The sequence below is a fragment of the Tinamus guttatus genome, unplaced genomic scaffold (assembly GCF_059628265.1).
Source record: "Tinamus guttatus ecotype Peru unplaced genomic scaffold, ASM5962826v1 Tinamus_guttatus_pri_ptg000459l, whole genome shotgun sequence".
In the NCBI taxonomy this organism is placed as follows: domain Eukaryota; kingdom Metazoa; phylum Chordata; class Aves; order Tinamiformes; family Tinamidae; genus Tinamus; species Tinamus guttatus.
In genome coordinates this window covers 2,829,444-2,842,763 of record NW_028288993.1, presented here as the reverse complement: position 1 = coordinate 2,842,763, position 13,320 = coordinate 2,829,444, and positions in this window count along the sequence as shown.

Below are 13,320 nucleotides of genomic sequence, written 5' to 3'. Positions count from 1 at the left end.
GTATTCAAGTCTGTTCCAGCCCCCTTGCTCCCTGGACTTCCCGGTGAAGTAAGGGAATACTGTGAAAGGCCATTCCCGGGCTTTGAAGTGCCAGGTGATACCAAAGCACTGTTCACCAATGATTTTTTATCTATTGAAATAACTTGTAGATACCAGGACTACTTCCATGTCTAGTTACAGGCACCTAAGTGCTTTTTTGATTCAGGACTATATAAATTATTTTTTGACCACCTTGATTCTAAGACTGTTAATACAGGGATGTGCCTGGTTTAAAAACAGGAAATAATCTCTTGTGTCTTTACACTGTTTGTATGAATAAAAAAAGCTGTTAATGAGTTGCAAAGAAAAAGCTATTGCTGTCTTCAATTTGAGTTTGACAAGTGCATATTTAAACATAAAACTCAGCTTTAATTTGCTCAGTTTGCCTATCAAGCTTTTTGTATCTTAATAAAAAATGCCAGTGTACATTTGAACAAAACATACTACTTGTCATTTAGGTAATATGCTTTAAGATGCTTATATGTTCTTTCATATTGAAACCATTTATAAACCTTGGTTTTTACAGTAGTCCTGCAACAATTAATATTTATCCTCATCTTTATACACAAAAGGGAAGCAAGTCAGACCTTACATGTGAAAACATCTGATTCTAGTGTTCTGTATTGAAATCAGAACTCTTAAATCTAGGATTTGTTCTTCCTTCCCCAAGCAAACAAAAAACCCTAAAGTACCCAAACCTCTAAACTTCTCTTATGTCAGAACATAGGAAATATCACTTAACAGAATCCCAGAAGGATTGAGGTTGGAAAGGACCTCTGGAGCTCTAGTCCAACCCCCCTGCTCCAGCAGGGACACCCGGAGCACGGGGCTCATGGTGGCATCCAGGTGGGTTTTGAGTATCTCCAAAGACAGACATTCAAATATAGACTTACTGTAGTAAGTATCAATTAAGTGCACTAATTTCTTTGAAGCTTATGAGTGTTTCACTGTGTCTTCAGCAGGAACCAGATGAGGGCTGCAGTTGTAGATGATGCAAGTTGTTATCATTTCTCTTAGAAATAATCAAGTATAAAATGGTGCATAAGCTCTGTTTGCTGTTACAATTATAGTTGCCATGGATCCACTGGAAAAAATCAGTTGTAGCTAATATTAAGGAAACTGTTCTATTTTTATAGAGACATTTTAAAAAGTAAAAGGGAATTTTAAATATTAACTTTTAAAAACTATAAAGGAAGCTATGACATTTTAGTAAGCTTGATCATATAGAATATGCCTTCAAAATTCTAAATTTGCAAGGGCTTTTCTCCTGACTTCACTGTTTTTTTTTTTTTTCTCTCCCTGTTTAAAAAGGTAGTGGAGAAGTTCTAAAATACTTGTAACCATTTAACTCCACCTTTTGTTTGAAGCTATTTCATAATTGTTATTTACATGTGTGTTCAATGCTAGAATCGGAAGTCATTCTGAGCAGTGTTTGTCACAGCAGTTAGTTGTGCATTTGTGTAGATGTGAATGTAAATGTCTGTACCTTTGTGAGGTTAAAATGCTCCTGATCACAAAAGATCAGAAATGAAAGTTTTGCAATGACTTAAGCTTTTGGTATTTATTTACTTTGAGTCCTGTATGTTTCTTTAAAATAAGTTTCATAATAAATACACTTTAAAAGTACTTTAAGGTGTTTAGGTTGCCAAGAAAGCACAAAAAATCACATCAGAGATGCAGCAGATAATGTGACAGAGCAAAAGCAGTGCTTTCTTAGTGGCAAGCAAACTGCCTTACAAAATGCTTTTGAAGAGAGAGAATCCAAGTTCTGTAAGAACTAAGTTGAGACTACCCTGGGAATTGGTTGTGGACATGTAGTTGTCCTGTCTTACTGTTCTTAGTAGTTTTACCAAAAGAAAAACTTGGTCCGGAGAAAGAACTAGTCTTGTAGACTTCTTAGTATGATCAGGATTTAGCTGATTATTTATTATTAAAAGTTGCATGTACCAAACTGAGTATCGAGATAAAATATTAAAAGGACTTTGAATATTGCTTTTATGTTATCATAAGGAAATAAGTCTGTTCAAATTGAGTCCTTGAAATACAAAGCAATAATAAGACTTGATAGTAAGACAATAATAATAGCTTGAATAATATGCATTTATGGCTTAAACTTTCTTATTTTTATGGAACACTAACCAGTAGGAGTTAGTTCCGTATTATCTGGAGTCATGCAACAGGAGGTTGCAGGAGTTCTGACTGACTTTCTGCAGAGAAGTCTTAAGCTTTTGAGAAGTTAGGAAATGCTCTTGAATTTATGAAAATAGGATCTGTATTGTAATCAACTGGAGAAGCAATTAGAATTAAGAGTTACACAACCCATCAATGTGAGCCATGCTGTGAAATTTAAGTTGAGCAGAGTGAAGAAAATGTTGAATATAGCTCACCAATGTGAATATATTAAGCTACTATCTCTGGAATATTCTGTATCAAGAACTATATCTGAAAAAGCACTATCACATTAAATTACTCAAATCTACCCTATCTCTTAAAATAAGAGATAAGGACTGAACATAACACTAAAGATTATGCATGAGGGGAAAAAATGTTTAATGCAAGCTTTGATATTAAGTAGGCTAGGCAAGAATTAGAACAGTCAGACAGTCTTTTCAGACAGTCTTAGGCTGTCTTCGTGAAGGAGTAAAATACTAGAGATTCACATAAAATTTTTGGTGCCTATGTACTAGAAAGATAAATGGAGAAAAACAAATGCAAATTAAGAACAAATCAGTAGTTGCAGAAATTAGGTGGGGGGAAAAAAGACCTAACTTAATTTAGCAGAGAACAAATATAACCTGGTACATTAAAACATCTTCTGAGGATGAAGCTTGAGTGGGAATGGAGTGGCTTTTTACAAGTAGACAAAGAGGGATAGTGCACAGCTCTGGACAATAGCAGGAATACTTTAGAGATTTGTATTCTAAACATGAAGTGTTTATTACACTTAGTGAAGTGTCATAAAGTGTTAACTTACAGCTACTAGAGTAACTACTATTATGTTATTGAAAATTGGCAAAGAATTCAGATTAATCTTTAAAATTGGGTATCTCTCCTAATTTACTTTGCATTCAACTGTGCCGCAGACTCCCTGTAGGTAAGAGTTCTTCAGTGTATGGCTGGGGACTGTGTGCTTTAAGGGGTTTCAACACAAGACATGGCAACTAAGGTAAAAATAAGGAGGACTGCATAGCTGGGGAATTCCTATTACTGACTTCAATTAAGGCATAATATTTAAAAGCTGAGGTAAAAAAATAATAATCTTTATGTCTTTGATAAAATTACACTGTTTATTAATATTGTTTATTTCATTTCCAGACAATTATTGTCATGTTTTCTTTTTTAAATATTTGTTAAATATCAGCCTGACTTATCACAATATTTCTTCTTACTAAGTATTTAAGTTTTGGTGGCAGAACTTTGATGTTTTTGTTAAAATATAATAAACATGCAGGTGAAGCCCTAATTTCTCTCCTAAAGACTTTGATCCAGGAATGATATTCATTAATGTATTCTTGCAATAGTCCTTCCCCGGGTTCCCCCCAACCCCTCCCTACCTGATAACTTCCTCTGAAGCTAAAATGATTAGATGGCCATGGGATCCGGACTTAATTAAATTATTTTCAATAGCATAGAAATAGCTGTTGTGGGAGTAATTTACATAGGATGCATCTTACCCACTAAAATAAATGTGAAATGTAAAGCTGTACTTCAGGGGTCTAATGATACTACTGTGTGCTTGATCTATGTAATTGCAATTATGTATTAGTGACTCGGGAAAGAACTTAAAAATATGTATAAGCCAGCTTTTAAGTGAGCTCTTGCAAGCATTCTTTGTCCACATTCAACTTGCTCTGAATTAATGAGACTTCAGTATATTTATATATACATATATATGTATATTGTAAGTGCAGCTGCATGTGGACTGTGTTCCTGACTCGCGTGAGTGCCAGCATAGGCCTTGGGAGAGGACTTTCTTGGCTGTATTTCACAGCAATTCTGTGGAATAACAAATGTGCATTACCATGCAGGCTTGAATTGTGTCATCTGTGTAATGACTTGCAAGAAAAACTGAGAGCTGACAGAAGTCAGTGTTGGAGAAATTTAGGAAAATTAATGAATGAAATGAAAAAATTAAAGTAAATGTAGTTGTCAATGGAGACCTGCTATAACTCCTGAAAAGTAACTAGGTTTGACTTGCGACTTAGAGTAACATGTGTGATTCGGTTTCACTGTGAAGGTTTTGTAAGATTGAGGAGCCTTTTGATATCTTGGTATTGCCCAAGAACTGAATCGAGATCAACTGAGTTGCACAGGCGTCAATGCAATCTGGAGTTTTTAAGAAATGTCATGATCACAGAGGTTCATCTTCTGTTATTGTGTCTTGCCCTTGCACAAGCCCCATGATCACACTGCAGCTGCAGCCACGTGGTAGATGTTTGGTTCGTGCAGTGGCTGAGCTGATGATTATAGCGGCTTGCCCAAGGTCACTTGGACTGTATGGCGGGCAGGAATTGGGATCTTCTGGGGTGCACCCAGGTGCATTTACCACAGGAACATTCCATACACAAAATGCTTTGAATGTAATGATACAGTAATTCACGTGGGAAGGAACCCTGCGGTCATTAATATTCATAGGAATTAGGAAACAACTTGTGGGCAGCCAGAGGGAGGAACTGTGGTTTTTATCTGACCTCTTAGTCACCACATCTCACTTTAATAATGTTTTCTTAAAACTAACAAACAAAACAGGTATATAGCAAACTAAAACTTTAACCAGTCAGCTAAATTTCTACAATGCAAAGATGAGATGTTAGATGTGGTTCTATAGACACCATGGGTTTATAGCTATACAATTTATTTTGCTTAGATCTCCAGGGGTGCAAGACAGTGCAAGGAATTCCCCAGTAGCCCAGAGCCAAAGAATCTGTCTTCTTTGATTATCTTCTGTAGCAATCAACCACCCCTTTGATGTTAGAAAACTCATCTGAGCTTGCTCATGCAGTCCCATTGACATCTTTGCCTGGGACATGAGGACCAATAGAGGTTAGATGAGAAGGGCAGATTTAAAAAACGTTTTGGAAAAGGCCTGATTTGGTGCGAACAGATTTATTTCCCTTTTTCCTACTCAAATTGTTTTGAATCATTGAGGTCTAATTTGGTGTGAGCAGATTTAAGTTTCCTTTTTTCCTACTCGAAATGTTTCCAGTCATTGCTATTACCATAGCCAATGGGTAATGGCAGTGCCCGGTTTTCTGTCTAAGACCTGTCGACTCCTGTTAGAACTTTTATGGATTTATCATTCTCTGGTAAATAAGACTTGCTGCACTTCAAAATGAGGAGAAAAATCCCAGCCCTACTGATGTCACATGCTTTTAACTATAAGCATTTAACTTCACTGTCTGCATGGGGAATCTAAGCTTGCTTAATATAATCAATGTGAAGGCTTATCTAGTGCCCTGAACCTGCTTCTCTTTATGGGCAAACGAAATGAGATGCCTGAAGTAGGATGTCGTGATCCTTCTGAGGATTTGTGAATAAAGTCTGTATTATAATGCTTCCACAGGGAGGTGAGCGTTTAATTTGATATGCGCAGAATTCAGACCAGATCCAAATTAGATAAAGTCATCTCAGGTGCCTCTGTGGCACATAAATTATTCCTCAGACTTGCCCTTGGAGCCTGAGAGAAATCTCAGCGAACTCACTGGAAAGAATCTTGTTGGGTACTGATGTAGTTTGAATTATGCCCCTAATAACTATTAAACATCATAAAACTATGCTGTACTTTCACCATTCCTATATAGGTATTTTTCATTAATTCCTTTGGTTTGTGGGTTATATTTTAAATTGTATTTTACTTAATTTTCTCTGCTGGAGTTCTGATGTATACGGCTTTATCTGGAATGCTCTTTGGAAGCACAGAAACCTCCATCATTTCCTCGGTCATTCCCAAGGCCGTTCTGGGCCTCGATGTGCCTCTCCATATGCCAAGGTGCCAGGGAAACTCTATGCAGAACTATTTCTCTGCTGAAGTTCAAAGGTTTTCGTGGAGCTGCAAAAATTGAACTAGCCTGGAATCACCTTCTCTCTTTCCCTGTCCAAGGCTGCTGAAATGTGAGTACTGAATATGACAAATTACTTAAATAGCATTCATTAAAATGTTGTCTGTTTTTAATATTCCTGGGGAGGATTCTTGGTTTTTTGTGGGGGGTTTATGTACATCTGGATCTTTGAGCACAAACTGACACACTGCAGTTTTCAGAGTGACTCAGCTCTGTTAATCGGGTCATTACAGCTTCCATGAGGTTAAAAATGCATTTTGTGAAACACATGCACATCAGTTTCATACCTCATATATCTTATATTATGATTAGTAAAGTGTCTGGAAGGATAAGTTATTGATTTGTGCACTTTTCACAACTTCAAGTAGTGAAATATATTGTGGTAAAGTAAAATTATGTTGCAAAAAAAGTAACTATTGCCGAATGAGCAAAATTTCACTTCTGAAACAGCACAGTATGAACTGCATTTACCGACATTCCTGCTAGCACCATGAGAAGACGCTGGCTCCACCTAATCTTCGTTCTGATGAATGCAGTCTGCTACTTTTATTAGGAAATGTATAGGTGCTTTACCTTGCAGGCTTGTCCTATAAGACAGCAATTGTTTCTGTTTATCCTTCCTATAGCTTGTATATGAAAATATCCTTGTTCTTAGAAACTTTGTTGTTAATGATAGTTCCTGATGTTGTACATGATGATTGTACAAGCTCCTCTATGCAGCTGTATCACCCCCTCCAACAAAAATTCAAAAGGCAAGAATGGAAGACAGAGGAGTTTTGTGCAAGTGTTTGAAAAGTCTTGTTAGGAGTCCTGCGAATAAGAATTTTCAGGTAAATTTACCTTTTGCAATACTGTTTTAGCTCTTCTAAACAGATTTAAGATGGCAAGCCATACAGGTCTTCCAGGTTAGACATTTAACCATGATTTCCATGTTACTGTTTTGCTGAAATCGTTGTTTCGGTACTGGATTGTTTAAAAAAAAAAAAAAAAAAAAAAAAAAAGCTTTTGCTTATAAAAGGTTAGAAATACATTTCCCTGAATACCTGAATATTGTCAGTATCTAAAGGTATCAGCATCCTTGCACTGAGTCATAGTGTTGGGATTTTCAAATGATACAAAATCATAGAATCATAGAATGCTTAGGGTTGGAAGGGACCTCTAGAGATCATCTAGTCCAACCCCCCTGCACACGCAGGGTCACCTAGAGCACGTGGCACAGGACTGCGTCCAAGCGGGTTTTGAAGATCTCCAGAGAAGGAGACTCCACAACCTCTCTGGGCAGCCTGTTCCAGTGCTCTGGCACCCTCACTGTTAAGAAATTTTTCCTTAAGTTCGTATGGAATTTTTGATGTTTCAGTTTCCGGCCATTTCCTCTAGTCCTATCAGTGGCCACCACTGAAAAGAGACCATCCCCGTCCTCTGCACTCCCTCCCTTGAGGTATTTATATACACTGGAAATGTAATGGAAAACCAACACACTCGCTGCTTCTGTAGTTGTGTTTCACTTTCAAAGCACTACATGTATTTTAGTATCTTGTATCTCTACATGTAAATCTTTCAGTTGCAGTTTGTGTACATAGAAAAATACCGCGCACTGCAGAAAAGTTGCTTTTTCCATGTGAGGTTCAGTTGTATACAACTTATATGAGGCAGATGTAAATGAGTAAAAGATAATTGCATGCCCTTATATTCTTTGAAAGGGGCAATCCTGTTGTTTTGCAGCACAATGTTAGCAATTTGTAAGGTGACATGATGTGGATAGCTTAAAGTGAATGTCAGAATTAACACAACTTTAAGTTATGCTTCGAAAGCTGCAACTCACTGTAATTGGCTGTTTTGCAAGACAGGGATATTTCTTCAATATGTGCCCTGATGTAGTTTTAAAAATGATAAAAGTCATCATTTTAAAACATGCTAAAATACTGGCAGGAGTGCAGAAGGCGGCAGTGATTAATTAAAAGACGCACTGCTTGCAGTGTTTGAGAGCAGCTAGCAGACATGCAAACCATTTCAGTAACCTTGTCATTTTGTAGCAGTAATAGCACTGTGACATGACGTCAAAAGAAATAGCAGAATATCATCAGATACGTTAGTGCAATCAAACACAAACGTAAAAGCCCTAACAAAAAATATTAATTGCAGTTATCTTTCATAACAGCGTATTTGGGGACCTGTTTATCATGTCCTGAAATTGCTTGTGGAAGCAAAAAAAAAAAAAAAAAAAAAGACTATAAGAGCTAATGCTATCATACTGCAAGTGATTAAGCCTTTGACATATTATTTTGATAATTGTTTTCCCTATGATGTTGATTTCAAATGAATATTTTGCTGAATGATGACAGATCCTGGTAACCTAAATGTATCAGCATAAAGCTACTGTAGTTTTCATCTTTGAGTTGTTTTTTTCTTTGTGATGAAAGAGAAAGTTTCACCAATTTATAGTACCAGAGAATTAGAGTAGCAAATATTCATTAACCCTCCACATATGTAGCTTAACATAAAATGTGTAAGACACTTTAAAATAATTGTTTAGGAACTGTGCCTGGAAACTACCATCGCATGTTGGGTTTATGCCGTGAAGCACCTGGTACATCTGGCATGAAAGATGGCCCTGCGTTGGTTTTCTCCTCTCAGGTCAGTTTTGGAAGGGTAGTGCTGTAGCTCACGAGAACATAAAGCTGCCTTTGTAGGGAGCAGCATCTACTACTTAAACCAAAGGAGGATGCACCTGTGTGTGAGGGGGGCCATGGCTGCTGTGCCCAGGCCTCATAAAAGGAAGAAACTCCTCCTGGGAACCTTGCTTCCCATCCAGCTTTCCTCACTGAAGCAAGAGCAGCTGCGTAAACACTTTTAATGCAATCTAATGCTTTTTGCCCTGGATGACTCAGCTCTGTAGCTGTGCTGTCAAATCCGGGTTAGGAAGGGTAGAATGGATGACTCCCCTCATGACTTTATAAATGGAGGGAAGGGACCACAGCTGGCCCATGCAGGACCTGCCTCCCCCCTCCCACGGTCGTGGCCGTCTGCCCTGGTCCCCTGCTGAGCGAAGGGGCCCCGAGCGGAACGAGGCTGAGGGCCCAGACAAAGCCCCGGCGCGGCCCCGCCATGGCCGCCCGCCTCAGGGGACGCGCCCGCCCGCCGCACGCGCCGCCGCCCCCGGCCGCCCCTCACGGGCCGCGCAGCGTGAGGGCACCGGCCGCTCGTGCTGCTATTGGCAGAGGGGGATAACGTGCCCGGCGGGAGGCCAATGGGCAGCGAGAGTTCAAATTCGCGACAGCTACGACGGGCAACGTCATTGGCTGGGCCAGGGGCGAGCTCCGCCCGCGGGCACCGGAGCTGCTCGGAGCAGGCGTTTAAAGATGGCGGCGGAGGCGGCGGTGGGGAGCGGGAGGCGGTTGCTGTGAAGCGGCCGCGCCAGCGCCTCCCTCACCGGCCCCTCCTGCCCCCGCGCCGGGCCCGAGGAGCGGCGGGGACGCCGGGCATGGCCCAGGTGGGTGCGAGCCCGGCGGGCTGCGGCGCCGCGGAGGGCGGGCACGAGCGGGGCCTGCGCGGCCCAATCGCCGCCGCGCGGGCTGTAACCCCTGCGTCCCCGCGGGCCCGGCCGGAGCTGCCGGCGGGGGCTGCCCTCGTCCTCGATCTTTCTCGGCCGCCGCCTGGAGCCGCGCGCGGGGCGGCAGGAGGGGAGGAAGCGCCGTGGCTTTGTGCTTCCCCCTTCCAGTTAACCCTGCGCCGGTTTTGTCCCGCGTAGCGCGAGGGGACGGGGCGCTTCGCCCTTTACGCTCGGCGGGGTGAAGACTCGGCCTCTCTTGCCGTGCAAAGTCGGGTAGAAAACGCAGCGCTCCTTTCCCGCCACGTGCGGGCGGCCCCTTCTCTTTTTTCTCGCCCCTTCGCGTACTTGGGGTGGCGCAGAGAAAGTTGTGCGTCTGCCCGGGCCTCCACATTCTTCTGGGGCTCTCTCTATTTCTGGTGAAGTACTGGATTGCTCTCGGTTGCCCGTTTCAGTCTATTGAATGGCTCAGGTTTCTGAACTTTCTTATTTTTCTTTCTTCTGGGAAAATAAAGGTCTCTGCTTTGCACCTTTTGTTCTTAGCATGGATTGGCAAAAGACGGTTTTCTTTTGATATGTTTTCAGGTTTTTGCTGCTGATTCTCAAATTTCGGCTTCTCTCTTTACTTGTTCTTTTCTGATCTTTCTAAAGGGAAATTTTCTTCAACGCTTTCCCCATTTTTTTTTAATGGTGGATGGGAGATGAATTTACTCTCACTTGGTTATGCTTCTTTTCCAAATGCCATTCTGAATCAGCCAACTCCGTTTCCTGCACCTAGTTTTCAACATAAACTTGGCGTCAATGCAACAGCCTTTATCTGTAGCATCTCTTTGCTTGCTGAGAGGGTACCGTAAGCTAAGTAAGCAAGCTAAGAGGCGGATAACACTTTCCTCCTTAGGGTGGGACGGCGGGATTGCTGTGTGTGTTTGTTTTGTTCACTTCATCAGTTAGAGACCTTGGAGTTGGTTCTTTAACTTTTCTTTCATGAATATTTCTCCTCTCCCTCCTGCTTAGCGAACTTAAGGACTCTCTAGTTCTGGATAACAAATCATCTCGCTAGTTCTTTGTGTAGCTTTTTGATTGCTAGGATTGCATTGTGCTGGGGGGGTGGGTTGGTGAGAGGACTTCTATGTCTCTTGTTTTCTTTTACAAGTGAGAAACCACTTGTTAGGCGAATGGAAGCAGTTTGACCTTCCAGACACTGAATTACAGAATGTTTATTTAATTTTATTTTTAAATTGTTTCCTGTTTCATGCTGTTAATTGAAGCCATCTAAGCCCGGGGTGGGGGAGAAGGGGGGAGGCACAGCAGTTGCTTTGCCACTTACAAATATGTCTTTCCCTCATCACGTACTTTGCTCCTTCAGAAATGAGATGTAGCTGTGTTGGATGAGGTCTTACGAACTTAGAAGTTCTGCAGCCTTGTCCGAATTTGCTATTGCTGAAGTTAAGAGTGGGTCCCTGAGCGGCTTTTCTGAAGCTGCCTGGATGGCTTCCACAAAATGGTCGCTTCCTTCAGAGCCTGTCTCTGCTGAAGCTGGTGGTATGCAGGGAAGTGCACTCTTGTATGTAGTGGCAATTTACAGAACACTTTCATTTGGAAATTCCTGTTCTAGTTTTATGTAAATAAAGAATTTAATCTTTTTTTTTATTCTAACATTTCAAGCTTAAATTTATTCTTAGGTGTAGATACGTATCTGAAGAACATGCAGTGTGTGTAGAGGATAACAAGAAGGTGGATGATTGGAAGTGAGGTTTACTTTGACAGAGGTTAGAGTTAAGTGGATTCGTAAGTGTGGTCAGTGCATTGTTACTTCTGCTCTGCAGAGCTGCCCTTTGGAGCCGGAGGATGAGGGGAAAAAACTTTATATTTGGATAGAAACGAAAGGAGGGTTCACTCAGAGCCATTCTTTCTTTTGGGGTCCACTGAATTTGAAGTTAGAAGTTTAGGACAAAGATGCCAATACTTTTTGAAAGTAATGCTTTCTGCAGACAGAATCTGTGTTTATATTGGTCCTCGTTCCTAATTGCAGCTACAAAGGGTCACGATGAAAAATTGTTCTTTAAGCACCCTTGAAAGACTGCTGAAATGCTGTTCTGTAAAGGGCAGTGCTGGTTACAAATTTCAAGACTCTGTTTTTCTTTTTTCTTCAAAAGAGATACCCTTTTGTCCATACACTTCTTTCTTTCTTTTCCTTTGTTTCTTTTTTCCTCCTCCATCCATCTGTTTAGACTGGGAGACTAGGCAGTAGTAATTACTACACAGAGAAAAAGATGAGTCCTTTTTCTTTCCTCTTTGAACAGATGTGGGTCTATAAGACAACTAAACAAAGAGGAGTTTCAATATGCTGCTTTTGTTGGGAGCTTACTGTGTTTGTTATGTTACGTTTAAATGTCCACTGTATCTATTTCCTTGCGTTTACTTTTAATTTGTCATGCGAGTCCTTTACATATAATGTGCTAAATTGTGAACTTTCTGTGTATTGGTGATATCTGCAGGATATTAGCTGTGCATTTGTCTTTTCTTCAGTTCATCTGCTATTTCCCTTGGTGTTTGTGCAGCTGCTGTAGCTGTCTGAAGCACTTCTTATCTTTCTAAGGTGTCTGAATTCTTTTATGCATAGTTGGCTATTATGAGACACAGGCTTGGCAGTCAGCTTTCTGAATCTTCTAGGAGCCTCGTGATGGAACTTGATAAGGCCTTAGAGAATAAGATCTGTTCTAGATCTAGTTTGGGCTAATTTAACTAGAGATTACAATAAACAGGTGAAATTTTGTTATATTTTTAAATTGCATAACCTAATAGGCTTAGTCTTTTTATGTGGTTATTTGATCTTTGTCTAAGAATTAACATAGAGGGCCATCTAATTAATCTTTTTACACAGAGTCACAGGATGGCTGAGGTTGGAAGGGACCTCTAGGGATCATTTAGTCCAACCCTGCTTTTAAACTTCTATTACTTCTCTCCTATAGTACCCGACATCTAAGGGAAAATCCTATTTTTTTTTTTTTCAGCCAGTAGGCACCAATTGTCAAGAAAGTAGGTGAGGATTGGAGGTTTTTTTGTTTTTATTTGTTTTTTTCCCTCCAGCTTATAGGCAGGTATTGCAACATGCTATAATTCAGAGCTATTAGATGCTCGTTACCCCGCCCTGGGGATATGGTAGGTTTATGGCAAGAAACGAGAAAGCTCCTTTAAAGTCATCTTTGTTTAGCATTTGTTCTTGTGACAGTTTGTGTACTGAGTAATAGTAGACAATCCCTGGCAGTGATTTGCTGTGTTATTTGTTACTTCAAGCCTGTCAGGAAGGTAGAGATGACAAGAATTTTATAGTTAATAGTGCTTGAATGTAGTAACATTATTTTCTGAAAAGAGCAGAGGTGTAACATCAGAGAACTGCCAAATCTTGGCAGGTAAAGATTAATTTCTTGTGTTCTGGTATTAGAGTTGCTAAAACACTCTTTGGAGTTGGAGCAGGATGTGATCAGGGACATGGAAACTTGCATTCTTTACCATCCTTTACAACTTGTCATAAATCGTCTTTCTAATGGGACCAGGTAGCTCCTTGATCTTATGATTCACTTAACAGTGAAGTTATTTGTCTTTCAAACTCTAGAACGCTGCCTTTAGGATTTTCTGACTGTGTATTTTGCTTCCATTTGTTATTTTCACCAG